This window comes from Triturus cristatus, chromosome 4_1 (assembly GCF_964204655.1).
Source record: "Triturus cristatus chromosome 4_1, aTriCri1.1, whole genome shotgun sequence".
NCBI lineage: Eukaryota > Metazoa > Chordata > Amphibia > Caudata > Salamandridae > Triturus > Triturus cristatus.
Genome location: NC_140585.1, coordinates 502,046,690 through 502,074,424, shown reverse-complemented (window position 1 = coordinate 502,074,424; position 27,735 = coordinate 502,046,690). Strand labels below are relative to the sequence as shown.

At 46.5% G+C, this 27,735-nt stretch overlaps 1 protein-coding gene across 1 annotated transcript in view; it reads left to right on the top strand.

Moving 5' to 3' along the window:
- The window catches only part of ST8SIA1 (ST8 alpha-N-acetyl-neuraminide alpha-2,8-sialyltransferase 1), a 551,780-nt gene that overhangs the window by 117,045 nt on the left and 407,000 nt on the right, over nt 1–27,735 (top strand). The gene's annotated exons all lie outside the window — the stretch shown is intronic.

Sequence of the window (27,735 nt, the reverse complement as noted above, 5' to 3'; positions counted from 1 at the left end):
AACCCTACCTTGCTTCTGGAGCCCTCCTGGCCATGCCTCCACCTGCTATTGCTCTGTGCGCTGCCCGCCGTCCCAGATGCCACACTGAGCCATCCAGTTTGATGCACTGCCGAGGCCATGCTAGACCTTCATGTGGTGGTGTTGTTACCATCCCATGTCACTAGGCTGGCCACTCAAGACCCTGCCATTTCTTCCCCTCCGGGTCTGTGATCCGCACAAAGCTTTCCTGAGTCCGCATGGCTGCTGTGGTGCTGAGCCTGGAATATAAAAGGAAGGAGCAGCACCATGGCGGCGGGCACACTCAAGGCCATTACTTGCCTCTATCAGAGAATCGCCACGGAACATCTAGCTCCTTTGACTGCGTTGAAGGATAAGTGGGAAACTGATATCGGGAAACCTATCCCGGAACTGATGTGGCCTACACTACAGAGACGGGCCTGGAAGAGCACGCGTAATGCCCGGTTTCAACTGGTGCAGTACTTCACCCTGCATAGGGCATACCTGACGCCAGCTAAATTGTTTCAGTATTTTGGGGGCCCCACACCGCAATGCCCTCGTTGTGGGGAGGAGGGGGCTGACTTTAAGCACATGTTTTGGTCCTGCGATGCTTTAAGCGGCTACTGGGAAGAGGTTATCGACTGCTTGGCCCAAGTGACAGGGCGGGAATTGCGGGTGGAGATGGGAGTTTGTTTGCTGCTATGGTTTCCACACACGCCGCGCACGAAAATCACGAGCAAGTTTTGCGACCTGGGGCTGGTGGTGGCCAAACGAGAAATTACCCTCCACTGGAAGTCGAGGACGGGTCCCAGCTTCACGAGTTGGAGAGCGACATTTACCAAGTGGGCGGGTAGCGAGGGCACGCTCCGGCTGCAGCTTGCGCTTAGGGGAAGCGATGACAAGGCTCTGGCCATGGCTCGGGCATGGGAAGCACTAGTGGTTGATCTCCAGGGGTGGGGAATAGAGGGGGAGGGGGGCCCTGCGGCACTGGAGCACCCGGCAGGAACCTAGGGGTGGGGGAGGCTAGCTGATTAGCTCATGGGGGCCGGGGGCTTTCCTTTTCCTTTCTGCTTGGGGCCTGTCTGTGGTGGTGGGGGGTGGCTCGTGGCTCCTAACACGGCTACTTCTGATAGAGGTTTATCCTGGTAGTTGTCATCTCGGCACACTGACATGTGGGTGGGGGGGGGGATGTATTCGTTCAGGGGAGGGTTTGGGGACAGCACATTGGTAGGTGGAAGTGGCCCAGATTGTACTTGGACGTGGTTTTATATGCGGATGGCGGCCACTGGCCAGATGAACATTGTGGATGTCAACTGTGTCTGAGTAATGCAATAAAAATTGTTTTTGCAAAAAAAGGAAGGTGCAGCATGCCAAGGTTAGTGGCCTTATCTACCTGCTTGTCACCCTGTTCCAGTGCCCAAAGCCAACACCCCCTACTGCCCTGCCCCGGCCGTCCTACCACCTCTACATCACCCTTCTGTGCCTGGTCCCCTGCCAGAACCCTGGCCCGGCTCACTGCTGCCGAGGTCCCCCCTCGCCGCTACGTAGCAGCACCCCTCTCTGAACCCTGTTGAGTATATATATCCTATGAGAAGGCCTTACTTCAACTCTCAGCCTCTCCCCCTCCTCATACCCCCGTCACTGTCATCCTGCTTGCTGTCCCCTGTCCCTGTCATCCTGCTCCTCTTCATCGCTCCATTCTAGCATTGCCCCTACCAATGCTGTGGCAGGAGCCCCATGTGGCCCATGGCGTCTCCTTTTTCCACCCCTCTTCTTCATCTGGCCGCAAGTGTGAGACCGGGGCAGACTCTGGGACTCACCCGTCCTCTTCTGACCATCGGGATTGCAGAGCCCTGGGTGCCCTCTCTAACCATTCTCCATTCAACAGCAACACTAGGGGCCTCTGCCCTGCTAACCCGTCCTCACTATCCATTCCCCTACCTCCCTGCTCTGCCATGTCCTGCATGGGCCTTCTATTCGCTTCCTGTATCATCCTGCCTCTGTTTGAAGGTGCCCGGCCCCGCTGGCCCCCATCTGCCTCTTGCCTGCATCTCCCTTCCTATGCATAAAGGGGCCAAGACCCAGAATGCCACTCTTCTGGACAAGTGCTCAAGACCTCCCTCACACCCCTCCTGCCTCTCCTCCATGCCTTCACCCTCCCACTTCTTGCCCCTATACGATGTACTTCCCCCGGGGCCTCGGAAACGCCCAGCTGCTGCCTCCTGCACCCCTCCCTCTTTACAGCTTGCAGGGCTCCGACCTGCCCTGCAGGCCATGCCCTCACCCCGCTACCGTCCTGCTGGCAGTGTTGCCAGATTCGGCTATTTCCAGCCCAAATTGGGCGACATTTTTCCCATATATGTGGGGGGAAAAACTAATTGCGGGCGGCTACTTTTTGGGCATTTATTAGCCCATTGTGCACATTTTTTTAAGCTGGGGCGGCGCCTCAGCAGTGCCGGATATTTTATCATGATTGGCTGCCAGCCCTGAGCGAATGGGCACAGTAGGCGCACTCGCGCAGCATCACTGGGCCTGATTGGCCATTTGCCGCACTGCACGCACCACCTGAGAGGATACAAAAAGTGTACCTTCATGTTTGGGTTTCAGGGTCGTCAATCTGGTAACGCGCGAAAGCATTACCAATGACGGCCCTGCAACCTTTATTGTCCAGAGCACGCCCACGGCAGTCAAGGAGCAGCACGTGCATATGTGTGTCTGCAAGCACACCTGCTGCAACGTGTTGCCAGCCACCATAGTGAATAGTGCGGTGGGCGTTCAGTCTGTGGGTCACAGGGCCATCAATCTTGTAGTGTGTGAAAGTGCTACCAGTGACGGCCCTGGCAATAACTTTTGCCCAACGCCTGCGGCACTCTTCAGAAGTAGCGGTCACGCACTATACACGTCAGTCTCTCGGCAGGCGGTGGTGAAGTGAGTTGGGATTTGCTTTTTCACTCTGTCACTGTCTTGTCACTGTTCTAGAGATACAGTGAGTAACTGAGTGAAACCGACGCAGCAATGGACTTCAAGAGTCCCACTTCGGGAGACCGATGGAAATTGGAAATCAGCCAAGGTAAGCAGACAGGCAGTAAGGTAGAGGCTGTTGATGAGGGTGGAGGAGGGTTGTGAATGAAAAGGGAGGAGCACTAATTGAGGACTATTATATGGGAGAAAGACGTAACTGCTCCTAAATATCGTCAACTCCCCAGTGCTATGTAAATTCCCACCAAAGACTATTTGAATATTGTGAATCCCTCTAAATGCAACGCAGGCCTCTCATGGATACTGCGAGAAGCCAGCCTGAATATGCATGCCCCACCTAAATTACGCAAAGCCCAGCACCCATGAGCCCCTTCCTAATGCTGAGCGATGTTATTGTGCATACTCTGTCACCCAGTGTGACTCCCCCACCCCGTCCCCGCTCCTAAATTCAGTGCCAACTGTCCCCAAAGTCTCCATGGATACAACTTTTCAGATTCTGCACATTATTTACTAATCACTGTTTTCTGGTGTGTTAATCGAAATGGTCAAACTGAACTACACCAAGACTACAAGTCCTAGAATTAACCAACTAGGGTAAATTAAGTACTAAGCCAGAAAATGTGTGCTTTTGATATGGACTCTTACGATAACCTTAATATGTCGCTGTACTTAATTAAATATACCTTGTGTGTAGCCCTCTTCTACCAATGATTACCCTGTGACGTTCCTCTGAATTTCTTAAAAAGAATGCACCGGGCAGAGAGGGGGTAGCCTGCCCGAGGGCATCTACACGTACAGTTCCACTCAAGGACCATATCCAATCCTGGTCTGCGGGCTTGTTATTTCTGTCTCTGTGCCAACAGTACACTATGACCATACAATAGGTTGCTGTGTTGTGAATAAACATGTTTGGAACAAATCCACATGTTGCTCTGCAGGACACTTTGGTGTGCAATGCATATGTCTCTCTATGGTAGGAACTGTGCCAGCATTGCTCCAGTCTAAGCTAAAAGAAAGATTCTTCCGTGAGCCAGGTGCTTAGCGAGTTTTTTACAGATGCTTTTCGTTAAATGAAAGATGGAAAATATACAGTGGCAACTTTTGTTATCACATGAAGATGCTGTGAGCCCTATTTATTTAGTTGGCTTTTTTATCATGCTGAATAGACCGCGAGGTAATGAAGTGCTTTATTTAGCTGTATACACAGATTAGAACATCCTGTTACTGTATTCACGTCATTGTTTAGAATAATGTAGGGCGGCATCTCACTGTGACAAAAGGGTGTGTTTGATTGTTTGATTGACCATTTCGCAACATCTTTATTTTTCCCTACCAGAGTGGCACCTCCTCTGGTCGAGGCGCAGCCCTTCATTGCTGCTTTGTGGCAGAGCTTGGCGCGCTTCACCGGCTCTAGGCAAGCTATTTTTGCAAGTACTGCTACTCCTTTGCCCCCTTCCAGCCCTCTGCCCCCACCCATGCTCTGCCCCATGGCAGACATTGCCACTGCCCAGGATGGAAAACATCTTCCCTGCCCTGCACATGTGTGGTGGGGGGCGGAGCGGACGCCCTGGCTGTAGTAGCGTCTGAGCAGCATGTGCACTGTCCCAGTGCGGCGCAATGCACGGGTTGACTCTTGAAGCCTGTCTCTGGCCTGTTATTGAGCCGTTTCAGGTGAGCAATGGCCATACACAGGAGCAGGGAGGCACCGTCTACATGCTGCTTACATGCCATCATTGCGTTGCCAGCAGCAGACGTGTGAACTGCGGCGCTGAGAACAGCTCACACACTGTGGCCGCAGCGATGAAAAGCAATCGAAGAGCTGCACTGTGCTTTTATTTTGAGGTATATTCTTCCTTTGTTCGTCCAAATAATTATCTTCAATGGTGTTCTTAGCGCAAACAGGTTATATTCTTTGTCTTAATAAATAGCAATTGCTTAAACTTTGGCCATTTATGCATCTGAAAAGAGAATCAACTAAAGTTATTTTGAAAATGATTCTTCCATTACACTGCAGCAATTGGGTTAGGAGAAAGGCTGGTTAAAAGGAGTTAAGGAAAAAGAAACTTGCATGAAGAAAACACTTGAGCTAAATCATCTTAAGAGGAAAGGGACACACACAGAGGAGGCAGAGGAGTTAGAGGGGTGATGAGACACACAAAGAGGAGGCAGAGGAGTTAGAAGGGTGATGAGACACACAGAGGAGGCAGAGGAGTTAGAGGGGTGATGAGACACACAAAGAGGAGGCAGAGGAGTTAGAAGGGTGATGAGACACACACAGAGGAGGCAGCGGAGTTAGAAGGGTGATGAGACACACACAGAGGAGGCAGAGGAGTTAGAGGGGTGATGAGACACACAAAGAGGAGGCAGAGGAGTTAGAAGGGTGATGAGACACACACAGAGGAGGCAGAGGAGTTAGAAGGGTGATGAGACACACACAGAGGAGGCAGAGGAGTTAGAGGGGTGATGAGACACACACAGAGGAGGCAGAGGAGTTAGAGGGGTGATGAGACACACACAGAGGAGGCAGAGGAGTTAGAGGGGTGATGAGACACACACAGAGGAGGCAGAGGAGTTAGAGGGGTGATGAGACACACAAAGAGGAGGCAGGTGGGATATGAGAGGAGAGCAAAATATGCATAGAAATGCTTAAGATTCAAAAAGGACCAATTTTAAGAAAGGAAACTAAGATAGACAAGGAGCAGAGAGAGGGGTGTGATGGGAGGAGAGAGACATACTTAGTAGAAAGACAGATAGATGGGAAGGGAGGCAAGACTGGTAAAGGGAGCAGAGATGGACAGATAAGAGGATGGAGGGAAGAAAAGACAAAGGAAACATAAGCTAGAAAAGCAGCAAGATTAGGAGGAGGAAAACGAAGGGAGAATGAAGAATCAGGAGGGAGAATATGGAGCAAGGAAAGACTGAGTTGGGAAGGGGGGATGAGACTGGCAGAGTAGAGGGTGGGATGGAAAATTGGGAGGAACAAGCCAATAAAAGAAGAGAGGGGAATCAATAGCAAGTTGCAAGATGGAAACAGAGGAAGTGGAGATGATGTCAAGATAGTTTGAATGTGTAACAAAAAAGGGAAGAGAGGATTGTGCTAATGCGGAATCTAATGTTTTCTGAACAAAGTGCTGAATCTGGTGGGGAACCTACAGTTTATTTTACATCACTTTCCTTGGGGATAGTACTCCCAGGAAATGCCGCCAGTGGATTACCCTTCTTTTGTCACTTTGTAGAAATCTTAGGATTTCCAATTAAACACAACTCGAAATAAGGCCCGCGCCAGGGCCAAAGACAAAAAATTGCATCTTCCCTCCCAGGCTTTTTCCTGGAAGTATGACGCTTAAAACACAAAACAACAAGCCATTGAAAGTAGAAGGGGAATGGTTCACACCTGCAAATGTTGAGGATCTTACTGCAGGCAATCCCTGACTGCTGCCATATGTGTTAATTTTGGACGGTGTGCCACTTGTTATCATGGCCCAAAATCATTCAACAACACAAGGCATCCATATATACACAGTGGAAAGAACATTTGGGTAACATAGGTGCGAGCTTGTCTATGCTTACTAAGGATAGGCATCATTAAGACCTCACAAGATCAGGAGCATTGCATCTGTTTAGAGTCGGATTCAACCTGGTCACATTTTATACAAAATGGGCCCTCTCCGATATTTACTTCATGACACTTAATAAGTGCTTTTTTTAACTTCCTATGAAGTGTCTCTCAAAAGTCACACATAAGGCAGTCACTCCTAAATGCACAGGAAACATGTAAATGTCACACAAGCAAGCGGAAACCTTGGCAGCTATGGTCTAATGTAGCTTTGGAAGGAATACATTTGAGAAAGAACCTTGAAGTAACATTTGCAGTTTAGACCTCAGTACAGCTGAACATTAATGTAACAGTAAAAGTGTACTAAAACCGCACATAAGTTTTGCTCTTGGGTTTCAAAATGAGGTGTGATTGCAGATTTTGACTGAATAATTATACACATTTAATGCTTGGTCCACAAGTGTAAATATTTGTATCAGGTGAGCAATTGCTGCTTCTCTAATCCAGAATCTTTTTTTTACTGTTTGCTGAGCGAAGGGCGGGAATTAAAAAGCGAACAGGTCCAGCACGGACACGTTTCATAATCAACTTAACCACAGAGACGTGCAAGGTTTAGCTTTATCCCATGGCAACTTGGGTACACATGTTAAACAAGCTGTTGAAAAGACTTGGGGCAGACTAGTCTCTTTCCGCAGGTGCCCAGTTAACCCCCTCCCACTATCTGTATACCGAATAGAATTTACATTCATCCTTAAAATGGTTTCTGATGACTATTTCCGCATAATTTGAGAGTTGCGACTTTGCGCTGTTTTTTGGGCTGATGCTGGTTTGCGTTGGGCTTATTTTGGGCTTATACTTGAGCGGCTTTGGACTTGGGACGGGTCTCAAAATCTGGCAACACTGCCTGCTGGGCCGCCGCGCTGTGCCTCTCACAGCACGCAAAGCCTCATGCACTCCCTGGAGCCACACTCTTCCCTCTCGAAGTGGCCGCTGGCGCTTACCTTAGACCACACCTCGTGAGTATGCCTGCGACGCAGTGGCGAGCAGGCCAAAATTGCGACTGCCACACCTCTGTGAGCCGTCATTTGAGTTAGGGAGGTACCACAGACTTTCTAGGACCCTGGTAATTCGAGTTACCGCCTAATTTGCAAATTGCGGCGGTGGGATTTCTTTATTCGAATATGCCTGCAGTTATGTGTTAACCCTGTCCTGAGGAGGCCGAAGAAGGAGTAAGGCCGAAACGCGGTTGCGTAGACACTTCAAAAGGAGGAGTCGCGGAAATATAATATTGTGCTGATTGTGTTTGATGGTACACTAGGATGGTCTATACTAGTTAAGAGACCTCAGTGTATTATCGAGACTACCTCCTAGTGGTCCTTTTAGAAATTGTAAGGAGGACACTAGTAGAAAACAATTTGTTTTAGGGTTAGTATTGATGTCCTACTGTATGTTTTGATTTATGTCATGTATTGTGTATGTACATTTTCTTTGTGTATACATGTTCTTCTTCATGAGCAGATGTCATTTTCTATGTAGTATGAAAATATTTTGATAGAATCTTTTTAGAGTAATTACCTAAGAGAGAGTAATTAAACGTGCTCTACTCAAAAATTTTCTCTGAGTATTAATTCCTTTAGACCATTTTTTGCTTTGTATGATATTACGTAACTTACCCAGGTTTATAAAGGGTCAATTGGGTATACCCCTGTTGTTTGCACTTTTGCCACACCTCTTACCACATGCCGAGTTGGGCGCACCACTACCCGTCCGCTCAATGTGAGGAGATCCATGCGCACTGCCTCACTTCCTACACTAAATTATACAACTACTCAGAAACAACTTGCTACGTAGTGGCCACCGTATCACCTACCTAAATGGTGCCTTTCATCCTAAAATGGTTGCATACAAATTGGTCTGAGAGCCCAGCAGTCTAAAGCCCTACTATAGCCCAATGAAGCCCGATGTAGCGTGGGCTGTCCCATTGTCCCAATCTCCCGGGTAGAGGGGGGGACACACATCCCTTCAGTCGGGTGCCCCCAAAAGCTCAATGTAAATATCCTCTGTAAGTGCACAGCACCGCTGGCAAGCAATGCACATGGCAAACGTATAAATATTACACAGTGCAATGCAGACGGACTTAAAAATCACATTCCATGAAAACACAAAGCATAGAATAATATGAAACCAACATGTAGTTAAAAAAAACAGCTTTGTGAACATCCAGTTCAGATTAAAGTTGCAACAGTTTGAACAGTGCACAGGTTCGCCAGCTTGCATAAGATCCACCAGCGAGCTATTTGAAAGAGCCCCTGCTTGTACACCTAAAGTACTACTCAACCCACACCTAGGTAGCATGACGCGCTCAGCGTTAGATTATTTTAGAGCTCGTGCATATATGTGTTTATATTATGACTGTTTCATCCAACCATGAGTGCTCCAATGTTGATTGTAAGGGAGTGGTAGACAGTTTCATGGAAAGCCTTTGTAACAACGTGTATGGCTTGTCGGCTAAGGCAATTCGGGGACTTTAATACAATTTAATGAAGAATATGATAAAAGGGGTTTATTAATTAATGGAATAGATACTCACGTGGAACGTGACTGCTTCCTGTGACGGTGAACAATGACGTTACTGCTTAGATTTTTCTTGTGTAATTTTAAAGCTGGTGTTTGTCTTTTTGTCATGGTTGGATGGGGCTGCATTTATAGTGCCTACACTGACTAAAAAAATGGAAAACTAAACTGAAAAATTCCCAAATTGGAAGGACTTGAGGGGCAGTCGTGCTGCAGGGGTGGTAGCAGTTGCTGAGTCGGCCTGGGAAAGTTTGCTAGTTCTTTCCTCTTTAAACTCTATTATAGATCATTTAATAACTATACCTTAGCGCGAAGCTGCAGATATAATTACAGTACGCGAGTAAAGACCATATAAGCAGCCAAGCGACAGCAAAAATACTTTAACTTCTTGGAATGAGCCTGCAGGTATTTTTTTAATATGCTATGTGTTGTAAGGTACTCTCAGTATACAATGTCACTATTGCCACCTCACTTAGCACTCGCAGTGACTCGCCACCACCTCTGTATGTAGCCACACAAGATATATGTCCCTACACAAACTATTACAGTCACAGCCATCATATACATTGTTTGTGCAGCATTTCAGAGAGAAATGCTCACTTTTCTACAACAAATAAACACTAATCATGAACCTGAGTAGGGCTTGGGAAGTGCACATACTGCATTGAATCTTACCGCTTGCTTGATGCTGAACCTGCTTGCATTGCAAATATATTGTGTTATCGTCTTGTTAGCACAAAACCACCCTGATATCGCTGTTTCTAGCCTTTCCAAGTGACTTATTACCATGACTGGAAAGGTTCAATCGAAAGCTGTTCAATACAGACATTGTAACCCCTTCACTGCCCATGCAGGAGTTGTTTGGGCCCTTTATCGAGTAATGAGAAAGTGCTTAACTGGTTTTCAGGTAATGTGCCCTCTTGATCTGAGCGTAGGGTTCTAGGGACAACTTATTATTGTGCACTTGGTCAGGTCTTGAGGTTCTCTGTTGGATTTTAGGTGGTTTGACTGGGGAACGAAAGATGCCCCACTGAGGCAGGTATTAATAATTATCTTTACTGTCTTTATTTTTGTTGCCTTTGCATTTAAGCAGAGCATGTCCACAACTGCACATTGCAAAAACATGCTCAAAACCCCGGATTACTTACTGGTAATCTTTACACTGAGTCCTTTTCTTCTGAGCCCCAGTCTTTAATCATGGGATTGTCCTACCTCAGACAAAGGCACATTATTTGCCTTTTAAAACATTTCTTAAAAAATCTAACCCCCTACCTTCCTCAAGGGAGGGGATTCTATGGACAACCTCGAGGAAGAGCTCCTGAGAATCCTTCCTAAACCAGACAATAGGACAATGCAAACCATATCAAGAGGCCTCGAGTCCTTCATCCAGAGTATATCACAAGAAAGTCGCAAATAATCCTAAATAACCTACAGAGGATGCATGCTTAGCGCTGCACAACCAAGTAAAATTGTAAACATACATGCAATAGAACCCACAAATTTCAACAACATTGGTAAACGTGAATGCAAATGCAGCTACTTTTGAGCACACTTTCTATGTTTAATATTTAATAAAGGTAACGCGATGCTCACGTGTCAGCTTGAAATATATCGGTCATTTTAACACCAGTTTTCTCAGCCCAGGGAGCTGCCACTACTCTGGTGGATCTTTCCTGAATCAAAAAAAGTGAGCAATCCTGGCATGCTCAAAAGCCAATGATCGGTTACAGAAATCCGCCTACTACGGTGGGCTGCAGAGGGTTTCCCTTTTCTCTCTGACATAAACATGGCAGACATTGAAGTGGCTATTTAAAGTCCTTAGTGCGCTAAATGTATATCTTCACAACCATGCCTACATCCAAGGGATCAAATGGGTACCATTCCCTCTGAAAAAAGGACTGGAGAACAATATCAAGGTGAAGGTACAACTTTGAAACAGAATGAAGGGAAGGACATAAAACCAGACATCACTACAGAAAATCCAAATAGGGAGAATGACAGAAAACAGCATCCAAATCACCAATGTGTCTAATCGAGGTTAGGAAGGCAAGGAAATAGACTTCACAGAAAAGAAATTAAGTTACACATCAAGAGGATCGTAGAGAGGGTGAAAAAAGAGCATTCAGGACCAGGGACAGGTCTTAAGTGGGAATCAGATCCAACCCATAGGTGAGCCAAATCAAATCACTAAAGAAGCTGAAAAGAAAAGGGCACTCTCATTCCATCTCCGGGTGTAGCTATACATGGAAAGGGGTGAATATGTATGACATTCACATCAAGAGAAGATCATTTATTGGTGACCATATGACTTGTGGTTAAGGAAGCTGAGACTGGTGCTCGCCGAACTTTAAAAGGCACTTCCTCTGATGGCTGCCATGAGGTAAGGCCAGCTAACAGTATTGAAAGCCTTCTCTAGGTCTATCGACACTAAGGCCATATCCCAGTCACTGACATTAATTTCATGCAAGACATGCTTCAGTCTCCGGAGATTATGGGTCGTACTATGAGCAGGCATAAAGCTGCATTGGTCCTCGTGTACCAAGCCAGTCACTACCTCACGCAACTGGTTCGCAAGTATTTTACAGTTCATAATAGTCAGGGGAAGAGAAGAAGATGGATCCTCCGGGGGTCTCTCCAGCTTCAACGTGAGACAGATGACGACCTTGCACATAGTAGGAGGCAGGATCCCAGCCTCCCTCGTTTCCTAGGACACCTCCAACAATTCCACAGTAAATGCCACTGTAGGAACTCAGCAGGCAGGCTGCCCCACCCAGGTGCCTTTGACGTGGTAAGTGAGTGCGAGCCTTAGTTTTTCCAGAGTAACAGCTGCATCCAGGGTTTGTGCCTCCTCTCCTGATATACGGGGAAGAGTCAAATCAGAAAAGAACCTCTCCATCAACTCTGGATGATTATCCAATCAGCCTGGTATACTGCCTTAAAGTGTTTTACAAGGACTCCAAGTACCTCCTGACACCTTGTCACGTATCAGCCAGGAGCCCTCAGGCAAAAAATAGGCAGGATTTCACACTCACGCTTTAATATCCATTCTGGCAATCGACTAGTCTTATTTCCCTCCCTATGCAAATGTCTACGATAATCAGTTAGTGTGTGACGGTTTAGGTATGCCCAATTTTCACCCATGGTACGCTGGATAGCCAGTATGTTCATCCGTGCCTCTTCTGATAATGCTTCCCTCACGTTGAGCTCAGCCAATCTAGTTTCACCAGCAGCGATGTCTGCAAGAAATTGCCGAAGCACCCCACAAGTAACACCTATGCAGGCACCTCGCACTACCGCCTTAAGTGCATCCCATTCCATGGTTCTGGATGCAGCAGTGCCCCAATTGCTCTCCAATTATTCATGTATAACCATTTGCAAAGTCTCCCGACTGGCAGAATCAGTCAGTAGATCAGAGGGCATGCGCCAACTTCCACGACATGTGCACCTCTGCCCCAGTGTAGGCGCAACAGTACTGGTGCATGATCGGACACTGCCCTCTAACAAGGCCGGCATATTGTCAAAATATTGAGCATCATCATTGTTCGGGCCATAGGTGTTCAGTATGATAATGTCTTCCCCATCGAGTTTCTCCTGGAGCAATAGGTAACGCCCCTCTACATCTGCTTCACTGTAGTTGTGTTGAAATGAAACCCCAGGAGCCACCCATATGGCCACCCTCCATGCATAGGATGTATACGTTGCCGTGAAGAGATGTCTCCTCCATTGTTTCATCAATTTGTGTACAACGTCCCCCATTAGATGTGTCTCCGGTAAACAGGCAATATGGATTCTGTGATGCTTCAGAAATGAGTAAACTCTGTAGCACTTAGTATAGCTTCGGAGACCTCTGACATTTCAGGTTACAATACCAACATAGTCAGCCATTGGGTATGACTGTCTCACTTTTCCTACCCTGTCCATTTGAACTCCTGAAGTATTGTAGGGCAACCATAGAGAAAGGCTGCAGTAGCCTGGAGAGTCCCTGCAAATGCACTGCAATGAACAAACAATCTCCCACCAGAACTCGGGAGCTAAAATGACAATCAATCAGTTAACATTCCTCTCCCCTGACAAACCATTCCTGAACAAAACTGTGTGTTCGTCCATGAGTGTTCTGCTGCCAGGACCTACAGCCAAAAACCTCCCTCCCCAACGAAAGCTTACCACTTAACGTGGGCGATTCCCCTACCCTCCCAAACAAAACATGTATTATGCGCCACATCAGTTACATCCAATAAGCAATAAGTGTGGTTGTTCCTTGTGCCCCCTGGTATCCTTATCTCAGATTATCCAGGTCTCCTCTAATCCATTCGTGCCATCAGAGACCACCACTTTGGCTGTTGTAGATACCATACGGTCCAGAGCGTCAGTCACAGGAGTCTCCAGCGCCATGGTGCCATCCTCTTGAACAATGACCCTCGCAGCATTTCCCCTTCATCCATCTGGTTGTTCTCAGTGTCCGTCCTGACGCTCTAGTTGGAGCACTGGGATGCGGCCCTTCCCTGTGATCCAGATTTCCAGGATCCACATCATTCCTTCGCCACTTTGTCCCACATCTCCAACCAGTGCTATACACCCTTAGCTGTGTCAAAAAAGTGTGACTTGCCCTCCGAAATAACTCTTAAACGGGACGGAAACAGGAAAATATACCAAAGACCCCTGTCTCTTGGCCTCCAAAAAGGACCTATGATAGGCCTGTACTTTTTGCGTGTAATCTGGGTAAATGGAGCATTTATGATTTTCATAAAAGCGGTCAATGGAGCTGCCTGTAAAATGCAATCTCTATTGTTCAGGATGCATGGTATAATATGGCGTGGCAGAGACCCTGGTCTTGGGGACTACCAAAGCATGGTGAACCCTCTCGATTACAAACTGCGTCGAAGGGCCAGCAGGCTTTCAAGTATCACGTATCCATGATTCAACAAACCTCTCTGTCTCACCCCTCTCTGCTCGTTCAGGAAAGCCCAGAAGACAAACGTTGTTCCTACGGGAATGCCCTTCGATGTCCTCTGCCCGTGCCTCCAGCGCCCCCGCCTTGAATGCGAGGCCCGCCACTTTTTTTTCAAAGATGTTACTTCAGATTGGAGATCAGCAATGGAGCCTTCAATCGGTTTAACGGTATTGGACACTTTCCACAAGTCGGCGCGCAAGAGATTGACCTCTATAGAGACGATCTCAATTTTCCCTTCAAGGATTTTCCTGGAGCCCTGTATAGCTGCCATGATGTTCGCTTGGGAAGGCTCCTCCGGTGACGAGGCCCCCCTGCATCGTCTGCGAATTCTCATGGCACATCATGTGGGCATGTGCGCGGCGTACTGTTCAATGGTGCTCCTCTAAGGGGGCTCGGGCAGCCTGCCTCTTCCCATGTCGAGGACTAGCCGGCAGAGAGAGAGTGCAAACAGACATGCAAGGTGAGAAAAAAAGGGCTGTTTCAAATGTGCGTCTCCTCACTCCTCCACTCTGCAGTAGTGACCCCCCCAAAGGCCAGCCTCAGGCCCCACACCACAAGGTGAAACTCAATGGTGCCTCCACCCGTTAATACAGCCCCAGGCCACCACGATATGATAATGTCTCAAAGGTCAGTCCAGGAAATCTCAACTGCCCGTGTTAGTTCAGAGCTAGCTAGGATCATCAGAATGGGCTCCACTCAGAGGGGGGAACGCGCCAGTGGTTCCAGCCAGGATAGCTCTGCCCCATGCCCAGCAATATGGCCTCAACGCCGCCCCAGCTGTCACCAAGATCAATACCGCAGCAGGCCCCTTCATCGACTCCCGTAGCCTCACCTCCTCATTGGGCCTCAGATGAGATGCACTTTGGCTTCTCCAGGGCAAAAAAAGACTGTCAGCTTCAGAATGCGTGGAACGAGCCACACAAGCAACCACCAGCACTCCTGTGTCTCCGGGACCTCCGCGAGGCAGGATCTGTTGGGGCACACCCCTCAGCCCCGCTACCCCTGAATGGGAGCCGCCCACCAGTGAGGGCCGCCACACCACCACCGTTAATACCTCGATGAGGCAGAATGTGCCGGGCTTCACCGCTCCTCTTATCCAACACAGAAAACTAATGGTCAAAGCAGTTGTCCTATCAACTCTACTCCAATGCATTTGTATTGCAATATACCAAAATCTTCCAAAAAAGAAATTGCAAAACTTCAACTTGTTCAAATTTGATCCACAAGGATCATTTTCAGATTGAAGAAGAATGGCCATGTTGACTTCTTCAAGGCACAGCTATCATGATAACCACTGAAAACCAAAGACAGCACCTGGTCCTCTGCTTTACGTGGAAATCCATCTACACAAAGACTCTTGGATACCCATCAGACCTCTCCAGTTCCATCAAACATCAAAAGTGCTGTGCCCCTCTTGTGAGCGCAAATAAATCATCACAAAATGGGAGGCAAAACCCTGAAAGTGGCTGGAGGAAAACTATCAAACAACCTTCCAATATAGATTTGGTCACGAAAGGACTGCAAATCCTTCAAAAACGTCCTAAAGCAACTGCATATTTTAAGACAATTATTAACCATTAATGTTACTTCAGAAAAGCAAGTAACTAACTAGCCATCCAGCATTCTTACAGGTGCTCTCACACCCATGGGATCTTTACAGCGTGACCCCTTGGCCTCTTCAACCTTCTGCTAATAGAATAAAATCCATCTTTCCAACGATATCTCACAATCACCTGACCACTCTGTCATTGTGTCCCAATGCCCCTCTCGTACTCCATCTAAGCCCCCATTTTACCTCCTCTCCATTAATTCTCTTCTCTCAAATAGATTGTTACAAGGATAGTTATATTGTTTACTATCGTCAATACTTATCTTGCTATAAGAAGAAACTGACTTTTTTGGAACCGTGCCATTTGTTGCGCCTAGACACCCTTGGATATTAGCGCGCACTATAAATCTAAATTTCATTTCATTTCAATAAAAAGGTTTCCTTTAAAAAAAAAAATCAAAAGCAACTCTTTTTTCCACCCCATTTTCCAATTGATGTGCTTTTCTACCAGACCTAGCATTATTCTTACCTTCGTTTAATGGGTCTTGCGTTAGACAAGACCTTTTGATTTACTAAAATTATATGAATATTAAACTTACATGTAGGTGCTTTCAACCAACCCTCTTTATCCAAAGGGACATGATATTGTGTCATCCACATTTTGTGTCTACTCACTACAGCATGCAGCGATGGACAGTGGGTTAACCCACTTAAGACATTGGCTAACTTCCCTGCGAGTGACGACATTCTGTTCTTTCACAAGGAGGACATCCACATGCAAAGTAGTTTCTTTCAGTGCCTGGGCTATTTTGGCAATGTGTGCTTTTTGAAACCAAGAATTAATTTTGTTTTTAGCTCATGTTTTTTAAGATTGACTGGGGCTCAATAGCTTCCCGACAATAAAGTTTTGGAAAAACCATAACAAAAACACGTGCACTGACAAAACCAAAAGGCTTGTTCTATTTTGAATGTGGTTATCTAGTTGGTTGTTGTGACCAAACACATGGGGCCTTGCATGCATAAATAGGCTGAGTTATGAGCTCAAAACCACTTTCCCAATTCAGGGAAATTGGTTTTGCATTTGTGAGTATATTTACACATAGAACATTTTGCCTGAGTACATCTACTCCTGCGTATTGTTAGTAGTCATTTGAGGACAGAATTACCCTCAAGATTGTGTAGATGTCCAAACGTACATGCTTATGTGTATTCACAAATAATTTTCTGATCCTTTTCATTCTTGGAATAATTCAGACATTTACTCCTGTGAAAGTCAAAATTAAATTTATTTTCAGGGTGGGAAGAGGAAGAGAAGACTTCCCAAAAATTGTGGGGTTTATTATGTACTAGAAGGGCTTTTTCCATGTGCATTACAGTGCAGTACACATGCACTGTTGGAAAAATGTGGTGACTTTTTAAAGTTGCTCCACTATTATGCCTGTCTCGAGGAGGTGTACATTTTTGGCGCAAATCCAGTTTAACAACGATAGATTTGTGAGAAAACTCATGGGTGGTTGCATCTGAATACACATGCACCACCCATAGTATGCCCCCTTGACACAAAGTAGCGCAAAGTAGTGCAAAGTGCTACTTTCTATTAGTTTAGGCAACTTTCCAACATAAATCATGATTTGCGTTGAATCGTACATTTCACCACAACACTTTGCGTTGGGTTTGCGTGAATTTTGTGACACAAATCTTCTCAAATTGTTAGTAAATCTGTGCTTAAATAAATCTCTTCGTACATTTTGCAGTTTTCAAATAATGACTTGCATATTCACAGTGCTTTCAGTCACAGGATGTGACCACGTAGCACTATAAACACGTCACTCTTCCCTGTTGCATGAACTATAATTCAGTCCTGTTACTGGTAACACAGACATCTGGGACCATATTAAGGAAAGGGTCACTGGCCCTGTTTGCACGAGGGCACACCTTTAAACAGCTGTGCTGACCAAAACAAGAGACAGCCAGCGTATTACAAGGAATGCAATGCCCCCCCCCCCGTGCATCCGTAAACTCACACTGCCCTCGGGGCAGTGCATTTATTGAAATTCAGAGTGGCTGCTTCAAAGCTGCTTCGTGTTTCACAGTGCAAATGGCAACCCGCTGGCACTTTAAGGACGTGAGAGGGATCCCCCTGCACACGGGTACAGTGAGTGACTGCACCCGCCTGCAGGCGCTACATGCGTGCCAGTGTTGGCAACATTACGGAACAAGCATCTGTGGCCTCTTCTGTAATACCATTGTACCCCCGGATGTACAAAGCTGGTGCACATGCCTTTTACACCCACGGAGCACAATGTATAATATGGCTCCTGAAATAATTGCATTAATCAACTGAGCTTTCATAAAAGAATGCATTTTCCAGCCATTGCTTTAACACACACCCCATAATTGTGCTAAATACTTCAGTCGGTAGATGAATTGCACAACGTACAGGGAATATGGGGAGTGTCCCTTAGGCCCTATTAACAGTGGAGTCCAGCACACATTAGCTGAAGAATTGTGTGTGTCCTAGAAGTAGCAGCAGCCAAGTTTAAGATGTACATCTTAGCTGCTGTGCAAAATGTCTATTAGTTATTTTTTAAAAGTACCATGATGCTCCAGTGCTCCACATCACAGTGTTTGTTTAGTTTCAGCCTATTGCACAGCAATCCGTCTACCTCCCAACCCTCACCTCTGTTTGTCCCGTTCCGCTGCCCTCCTCCTGTCATGTTGTTGCTTGCCCTCTCCCACCCCGTCCCTTGTGGCTTGTTTTGCGTTCGAATCACACTGAACGTGCAGTGCCACTGTACTGCTGCACTGTAAATATAGCACTTGCTGTATTGTCTGGCGCCTACTTTAGTGCTGTAATTAACAGGTTTCACAGTTTTACCAATACGTCTCCACTTATTTTGCGAGCACATACAGAGTTATACCAGTCACGTTACATTAGGCTTGTCACCTGACCGGTTTTCTACAGGCACCACTGGTATTTGCATGTCTCTCCCAGTACAAAAATAACAAAAATCACCCAACGCCAGGTTTTTTTATCCCTTATCTGTACTTATTTCAAACAGAATATATCAATAGAAAGCACATTTAAATGTGTTCTAGAGCTGCACTAATGACCCCGGAATAATAATGAAAGTAAACAAAGGCAGACAAGTCATGTTACAAATCAATACATTAGATTGTGTTTAAAGCCCTACTCCGCAGGTGGGCCATTGCAGCCTCTTAAACAACAAATGGCTGGTATTTTTCCCGTGGAAAGGTGGCAACCCGTCCCTAATGCACATCGTGAAGAACGTTGAGTCACACTGAATCAACATTTGGAGGAGGAGCTGAGACCTAATAGCAGGAGCGGCCGACTTTGGAATTGGGAAACAGGTTTGAGTCTCGGCGCCCGCTCACAATCCTGTGATTCTAGGCAAATCATTTAATCTTCTGGTGCCTATGAAAAATACAAAAACACAAATCTTATTTTGTATAACGTAATCTTGTGCTCATGTAAAGCACTCTAAGGCATTTTGGGCCAGGTTTCTGCTATACAAAACTGCAGAAAAAAAGAAAAAAAAGGTTCTTCACATCACATGGTGTAAACACGGCCTCCTTGAACGAGCTAGAAAACCCTTGCAAGGAGTAAATTCGTGACTGTCTCTGAGTTAGCACATTCCGGGTTGTAGTGCCTCCCCTGGTCATCGAAGCACAAAATGACTTGAGTAAATTCATGACTGTCTCTGACTTAGCACATTCCGGGTTGTAGTGCCTCCCCTGGCCATCGAAGCACAAAATGACTTGAGTAAATTCATGACTGTCTCTGACTTAGCACATTCCGGGTCGTAGTGCCTCCCCTGGTCATCGAAGCACAAAATGACTTGATTTGAACCGCGTGGGAGGGGCAGGCTGGAAAGGTCAAGAGTGGTGAAAGACATTTGTCAGAGTTGTATCCTGACTTGAAGTAGCTGTCAGAAGTCAAGGGTGGGCGCAGCTGGACACTGTCACACCTTTTCTCTACACTGGGCAGTGCTTCAGGGCACACAATAATGTACAAACTACATGGTCAAACTAAGACGATAAACATGCAGAACACTTAGACAAATGTGGAAGAGACAACAAGCATTGGCAAAATACACTGGGTCTCGCATGAGTGAGATCTGTTGGCTTTGTCAAAGTTTTTTAGCCGTGTTGAACAGGACTGTGCTCCTCTTATTCTCTCATGCTCGCCCTGTGTTTTATTGGGTACTACTCTGTAATTATACCCGACGATGACAGTATATTATTTCGCTGCCACCCTGGCAGCGCTGGCGTCGGTGCATTTATGTAAAGGAGATAACTGGGTGTGTTAGGGCGAAAGGTATTTCACTGAGGAGTCGGACAGTGCCAACATTCATGTTCCGAGGGCGGAAAGTGGTGGCATATGAGGCTACAGTCACGCCCTTTGCCAGTTCAGAGCCCGCTTTTGTGAAAAACACTGCAACACCCATTACACGTTGGGGCGGAGTTCATGTAAGCAAAGCATACCTTTTACACCCTGCTTTTGTGATGCTGCGGCACAAAAACTGCACTATGCAAAATTATTATATATATGTGATGTGTTTTCAATAAACACAGCGCTATAGTACCCTAAAACCGCAGTCCCGGTCGCTTTTTTTTCTTTTCCAGGTCTCTTCCAGCCCTTTGAAACTATGGAGTGTTGCTAACACCTGTCCCAGTGGCTTGAAAGATCTTTCATTGTGACAGCCCCCCACCCTAAGGAGTGTAAATTCCCCTTCACACCCGATTACGGCAGACCTTTCACACGTCATGCTTTGTTAATGCTTCACAATCATCTCACTAGGGAAGCAGGGCGTGAACAAAGGGCCAGGCTTCAGTCCCTCGCGCCACAGCAGACGGCTTGAGCCTCGCGCAGGAAGAGCGCGGATGCATCCTGCCCTTAGCACGGTTCCCTTCCATCACTGGGGCGCGAATTCTTTCTTGAGGTGATAAGCGCCCCCTTCGTGTTACTTCAGATTTAGGCGAAGGCCAGCTGTGGTGCATCCCCCCCCCCCCCCCCCCCCCACCCCTTAACGCATCGCTGCGCTCTAGGAGCCGGGTCACACTGTGACAAGAGAGTAGTAGGACATTTGTTACGGTTTTTACATAACTCTAAAATGGAGTGTGATTGACGTGTGGCGCTTAAGAACTCATCATTTTATAAATAAACCTAGTGATTAAAGCTGGCCTTCAGTGCCTGCTTTGTTACAGAGACCTCCGCTGACATACGGCCTTGTGCTTTTTGTTTGAGTGAAGATATGCAGTGTAAAATCACAGTAAAATGTATAATAAGATAAGATAAGGTTACTAGTGACGTCATTAGAAAGTGAAAACGAGGCCAGAGGCACAAAATATGTGATCATAGGTTGATTGTCTTGCTTTCATTTCGCAGAAACGTTCATGGACAATAGGGCGCTGCTGCTTTTTATCAGAATATTTCTGTAATGCTTACCCTGGCTGCCCTGTCCAACTAGCGCCTGTGGCTAACAATAGCCAGACAGGCTCTGCTTGCCCTTACGAGCCATTCGCTGGGCACGAGCAGCCGCAATCAGTCATTAAAGCAGTGCCTGCTCAAGTTCCTTCCATCCCTCTGGTGACTTGGCCTTGCCCATAAAACAAACTAATAACAAGCATTTGCAATGCAATAGGACTCGCATTTACGCGAGTTTGAGCTATTGACATTGCAAATAGTAATACTTTTTATTTTTGGGTTTCTTTTAAAAACATAAATAAAACGTATTGTTATTTACAATGCCAATAGCTGAAACTCTCGTAACTGCGAGACCTATTGCATTGCAAATGCTTGTTTTAGTAGCGGCTTTTGTTGGACCTGCACGTACTTAATTGTTTCCCAAACTGTTTGAAATGGGTTTTAAAATGTTTAGAAACATAATCAAAATGTTGACGTTGCTTTATCCAGAGAAAGATTGGGTAAATTTTGGAGGGGAGAGGCCCTTGACACCCCATGAATTTACTATTGAACGGCATAATGCACCCCCTGCATATAGCATAACGAGAGGCAATCACTGGGGGCGTAGTTTTGGCAGTAAGATGGAGAGTGTGGGGGTCTAAGTTTTCCCAACAATCACGCTGGTTAAAAATAAATTATATGAGAAGCCGGGCAGGAGGGGCCTTTAGAGGCAGTAGGAAGGGAGAGGAGTGCAGATTGAGAGGGGTACCTAAAAAACACAATATTTTGTAAAATAACCATTTTTAAGACCTTTAAAGAGAGTTGTTGCCCTCGTAAATGGGGTAAAGTATGGGGGCATGGAATAAATTCAGAGGAGGCATATGCGATCCACCACCGGCGCAGGAAGATGAAACCTCAGACACAGACTGATAGGCGAGACCACAGGGCGGACATATGGGGCGTAGATATCAGAGATGTAAAGTTACAGAGAGGTGATATCAAGGGGCTAATGGTGATATCATGTGTTGTACTGTTCTATGCTATGAGAAAAGTGTATACCCAAATGTTATTCTGTACTGCTCTAAAGAAAATAAAAATCTTCATAAAAAAAAACTGAAAAAAAATAAATAAAAAAGAGTTGTGTGTGTGTGTCTTTGTCTGCATGTGTATGTGTATGTAAAAATCTCAAGTGAAATCCGACAAAACACCTCCTCACCCTACTCGATTTAAAGCACCTGTACACAACTATTTACTACAGGATACATTGGGGGTGTAAGACCCTAAACACCCCCCGAAACTATGCCCCTGACAATCACACACAGAGGACAGTGAATAAACAGATATAAAGAAATAGGAAATAAATGCACGGATAAAGTAGTGGGGGTGACCTCTTTTTGGATGTGTCCATAAAATTAACCTTTTGTCCTAAATGTTACCCTTTTTCCTGCATGTTTAGAGTCCTGCCCTGAATTTCTGGTCACCCTAGTATATTCCATAAAACAATAGTGGTGGTGTCACGCTAGTGGCATGTAATGTAACCAAGGCCATTAGAATTATGAGATTATGCGACCACGATGATTTTCAAATAATTATTAATTTGCCGCATTTCCCACATAATCCATCATCTACTGCATAATCTGCAGATTTTAACAAAAAAATGTTTGTTTTCAGCTCAAACTGTTCAAAAGTTTCTAAATAAGCACCAACATGTGTTGTCCTTTGCAAAGGTTGACTTTCTGTTGCTTTTTTGCTCTGTTTGGGTGCTAAACTGGTACTAAAGAGTTGCAACTAATGCCCAAACAGTTAAACAAGTTTAAAAATGACAAAATAATGAAGTACTACTATCCCAAAATGTGCCGCATAATTTGCCTTTTGTTGCCGCATAATTTACTCGACCCTGATACATAATGTGGGCCTCTTCTGCCACATAATTACTGGAGCCTAGAATGTAACTTTAGAAGATGGTCTGGCACTGAAGCGCCTTTGAATTTGAATTTGTGGAGGGGGAGGAGGAGGCAACAGGAGGGAGAAGCACCCGACTCCTCTCCAGCAGAGGCGATAGAAGGTGGAGGCGAGAGCACGGACCCCTGACCCACCCAAGGATGTTCACCGTCAACGTCTCCTCGTCCATGTCCTATGGCCGGAGCCCGGGGCCCCCGCCCCCCAACAGCGCCTGGCGGAGAGGAGGAGAGAGATACGGGGTGGGAGAGGAGGGGGGAGTGCTGAGAGAGCGGAGAGAAGAAGTTACAGGAGTAAAAGAGCTGCGGGGCAGATTAGATTGGGGAGAGCATAGGGCAGTGGAGAGAGAGCGGGGGGTGCTGAGGGGGTAAGAGGTGGGAAGAAGCTACAGGAGTAAGATTGCTGCGGGGCAGATTAGATTGGGGAGAGCATAGGGCAGTGGAGAGAGATGGGGGGGCTGCTGAGGGGGTAAAAGGCGAGAAGAAGCTACAGGAGTAAGAGAGCTGCGGGGCAGATTAGATTGGGGAGAGCATAGGGCAGTGGAGAGAGAGCGGGGGTGCGGAGGGGGTAAGAGGCGAGAAGAAGCTACAGGAGTAAGAGAGCTGCGGGGCAGATTAGATTGGGGAGAGCAGAGGGCAGTGGAGAGAGATGGGTGGCTGCTGAGGGGGTAAAAGGCGAGAAGAAGCTACAGGAGTAAGAGAGCTGCGGGACAGATTAGCAAAGGGAAAGCTCAGGGCAGTGACGAGAGAGGTAATGATGGGGGGACGGGTGGACAGGTACGAAAGGCGGCCGCGGGCAGTGGTGAGAGACCTGAGGGGGAGACAATAGGGTAAACGAGTAGGTGGGGCAGCCTGCCGGGTTGTGATAGAGGGCAGAGGTAAAGAGCGTGTGCCAGGGGGAAGGAGGCGCAGGAGGTTGTCGATAAACTGATGAAGAGGGGAGATGACAAGGGGGGCAGGAGTGGACAGTGGTGAGAGAGCTGAGGAGAGGGGACATATCACGAGGAGGTGGAGTTATTAGGAGTAAGAGAGGTGGAGGGAAGGGTGGCCAGGCGCAGGGGGGATAAACAAGGGGGTGGACTAGAGTGAGAGGGAGGTGGGTGAGAAGTAATGATGGGGTGGGAGGTAACAGAAGAAAGGGAGGTAATGGAGGTGGGGGGGACAAGTAACTCGATGGGGCCATCTGCTTGTCACAGCAGGCTAGCGCCTTGGGTGGTCTCTCTCCACCGGCCCCACCCCTCCTCCACGCAGTGACACATACCCATGGGGGGCGACATGGCACGTTTACGTGCTAGCAAAGTCTGGTTGGGATCTCAGAGCTGTGCACGAGCCGAGCCGTAAACCACTTGCACAAAAATACAACAATTAACATAAAATATGATAGCGAGTCTTCAAAGTTCAAAAAAATGTTTCTTTAACCTGTGGAAGATTTGACATTAACAGGGCACGTTATAGGACTGCCCTGATAAGCACTTATTAAAAGTGATAGTTTTGTACAAATGGTAGCCTGAACTCACACTTTCTCAAGCGCTTTCATGCGTGACGGTGATAACGAAGAAAAAAAGAGTTTTGGTAAAAACAACATTGGCCTAAAATCACACAATGTAAGCAGGTGTCTATCCGTGTTTTCTGGTTACACTCTGTACAAACAGCCAGTCAGTAGGTTTCTGTTTTGTGTTTTAACCTCTTAGTGCATTCTTCTGCTGTTTTTTAAATATAGCGGCCACAGGTATTGGAGCGCTTTACCTGGGCATCAGTTGTATTACACAACTATCCATGCATTGTTTATAGCGGGGAGATGAAGTGACTTGCCCAGAATCACATGATGTTGAGCCGATGCCGAGATTCGAACCTGACAGCTCTGGCCTTAACACCAAATCGCGGGTAGAGGCAGGCAAAAAGCCGCATCAAGGGTCGGCTCGGTATGATCTCGCAGTTACAACAGCACTTCGAGCCGAGCCAGAGCCAGGCTTCATGTTCGAGTCTGGCGAGTGGTCTTCAGTCAGTCCATGCTCTGCGAAGCACGGTGCATTCTGGTACTTGTAGTTCCCGGTTAAACTACTGGCAAAAACACAGCCTTGTTAGGTAAAAGTTAAGGATTCTTTCTTTGAATAAAAGAGAGGCCTATATCTTTCTTTCCTTCTGCCACCACCTAGAAGACATATTAACAGATTATAATTTTAAGATTGCAACTTCGGCGCCTCGAGCACAAAAGAAGTATGCTAGCGCTACAGATGGCGCTAAAGAGCAGATCATAGACAGGCTCAAACATCCTGTGATTCTGGGCAAATCACTTAATCTCCCCGTGCCTGGATGTGTCCTTGTGTAACGTAACCGGTGCTCATGCAAAGCGCTCTGATACCTTCGGTCGAGTTCGCGCTCTAGAAATGTGCAACAAAAACAAATCACTTATCTCCCCGTGCCTAAAAATAAATGTGTCTGTCTGGTATGCAACTGGTGCTCATGTAAAGGCTCTGATACCTTCGGTCGAGTCCGTGCTATACACAACTGCAAAAAGTAAAAAATGTGAATGACATAACAGCGGGCCAATGAATGAAGAGGAGTGGCTGAATGCCCCTATAAGTAAGCGTATAGTGTATGCAATTTTAGCAAAAACAAAAGGCATTAAAAAACACAGCGTGAAAAGAGAATGAAAATAGATGTGCGACAGAGGAAGAAGGGGGGTGGCGGGGGGCGTTCAGTAACATGAGAAACAAGACAAGCCCAGCGGAGCTTGGCGGGGACGGGGGAGCGCATTCCAGGCGGGGGAGCGGACCCTTTGAAGTGCGATGCCAAACGGATTGCATGGCGGCACGATGCACGTGATTGTGCGCGTGCTCGCCATGCAATCCGCTTTTCGGAGCACTTTTGGGAGCCCCTTACAATAGTCTCGCTTTGCGATCGCTTACGCGATAGCAAAGCGAGACCTAAAAATGGTTCTCTGGTCTATCTAGCTCTCACCGAACGCCCTACGAACACAGACCTGCTTTTTAGGACCCATGGCTGTGGAGCTTGCTTTATCTTATTTATTTTGTTCTTTAATTGTAGTTTTTGTAGTGTCATATCCCCTAGGGTTTTTTGGGCGGCTATTGCACAAGTAAAAAGTGCAAAGAACTAGATAATGATATGTCAGTATTTTACCATGGATATTAAGGATTCACACCAGTGACTAGGGGCTCCAGAATATGGGTCAGTGCAAACATTTTCACAGGGGCCAAAAGTTTGGTCTGTGTTGTGACTGAGGGCCGCATCATACGTTTACATTTTCTCTGCAAGATTTCTTTAAAATGAAGAAGGTAAGTTTAGCAGTGCAGGACACATTAGTTACTTCCTTTATTTTACTTCAATTAACCTTCTAATAATGTTTTGCCTGTGTGTGGAGCATTGTTTTTGTTATTGTTGAGTAGAGTAAACAGCAGCCCAGTGCTGCTGTTGACCAGGGGCCGCATGTAAAGGTCAGAAGGGCCGCATGCGACCCCCGGGCTATACGTTGAGTATCACTGCTCTAGAACATAGTGACATCCTGCAGCAAGGGAGCTGCCCGGAGGTTTTACAAGTGACCTGTGGCTCTTGCACAGGTGTAGGGATCTCAGTATTCCTTTTTACTACTGAAATCTTGCCTCATGGACTCATTTGTGAAGCTAGTGATTTCACCCTTTAGTTAACTGGTATAGTCGTTGTTTTACTGTAGTTCATTACAGCGTTGTCTTTTTATTTTGTATATGACTATGCTCCCTACCTTATCAGCTGGTTTAATAAAATGTGGTTGTTCTTACTACTGGCATGACATGCTTGAAAACGCAGAGACAAATGTACTACATCTAGTATATTGTATTTCCAACTGTAACTTGTTAAGGCCAGGGAAGACTTACTACTACACTGTGAACATCTTTTTACAAATCGTACTTGCTATAGAGTTGGAATGAGACAGAGGGTGTACACGAAGAGAGTATAGAATTGGATCCTTTCTCTGAGGTATGGCATGTGAGGTCATTAGGCTGTATACATGATTTAAAAAAATAAGGATAGATTTATTTCTGTATTGTTTGGGCTACATTTATCCAGTATCAATTAGATGTATTTCTATTCACTGGTATATGTGGACAGCTTTGGAGCATGTGTAGAGCTCTTATTTGTAAAAGGTTCCAAGTGACGTCGGAGAACAGGGATGACACCCGCACAATGGCGCCCAAAGTTAGTTCACCTGTCCTGCTCACCTGGTTCTAGCAGAAACCCTTGGTAACTGATCAGCTGGAGTGTGCAGCAGCGCTTTCGGGTGACCAGGGCTATTTTTGCTGGACTCTCAGCAAGGTGGCGCGCTCTACTGAAATGTCTGGCGCTCCCTGCACTTGGAACATTGTGGGGCAGATTTATAAGCCCCATGTGCCACTTTTGCGTCACTTTTCCCATGTTAAAAGTAACGCAAAAGTGGCGCAAGGTGCTTGTAAACCTCCCCCTGTCTATTGTCAGTGTGCTTAAAGTAAGCCGTCTGGCCTCCGCGCTGTGTTCAGTAGCGCTGCACAAACACTCGAAGGAAAATAAAACGAAGCACACTTCCGCCATCAGGGGTGCTGGTGTGAGGCTCCCTCCCCTTTGCACTTCAGAGACAGGAGGTGGCTGCTGAGTGACTGTGACGGTTTTCTCTGTTCAGTGCCGCCTCCATATATCATTAATACACTCCTCTCTACATCTCACATTGTTAGTCAAGTGAATTGAGTTATATTGTAATTAACCCTGTGGTCG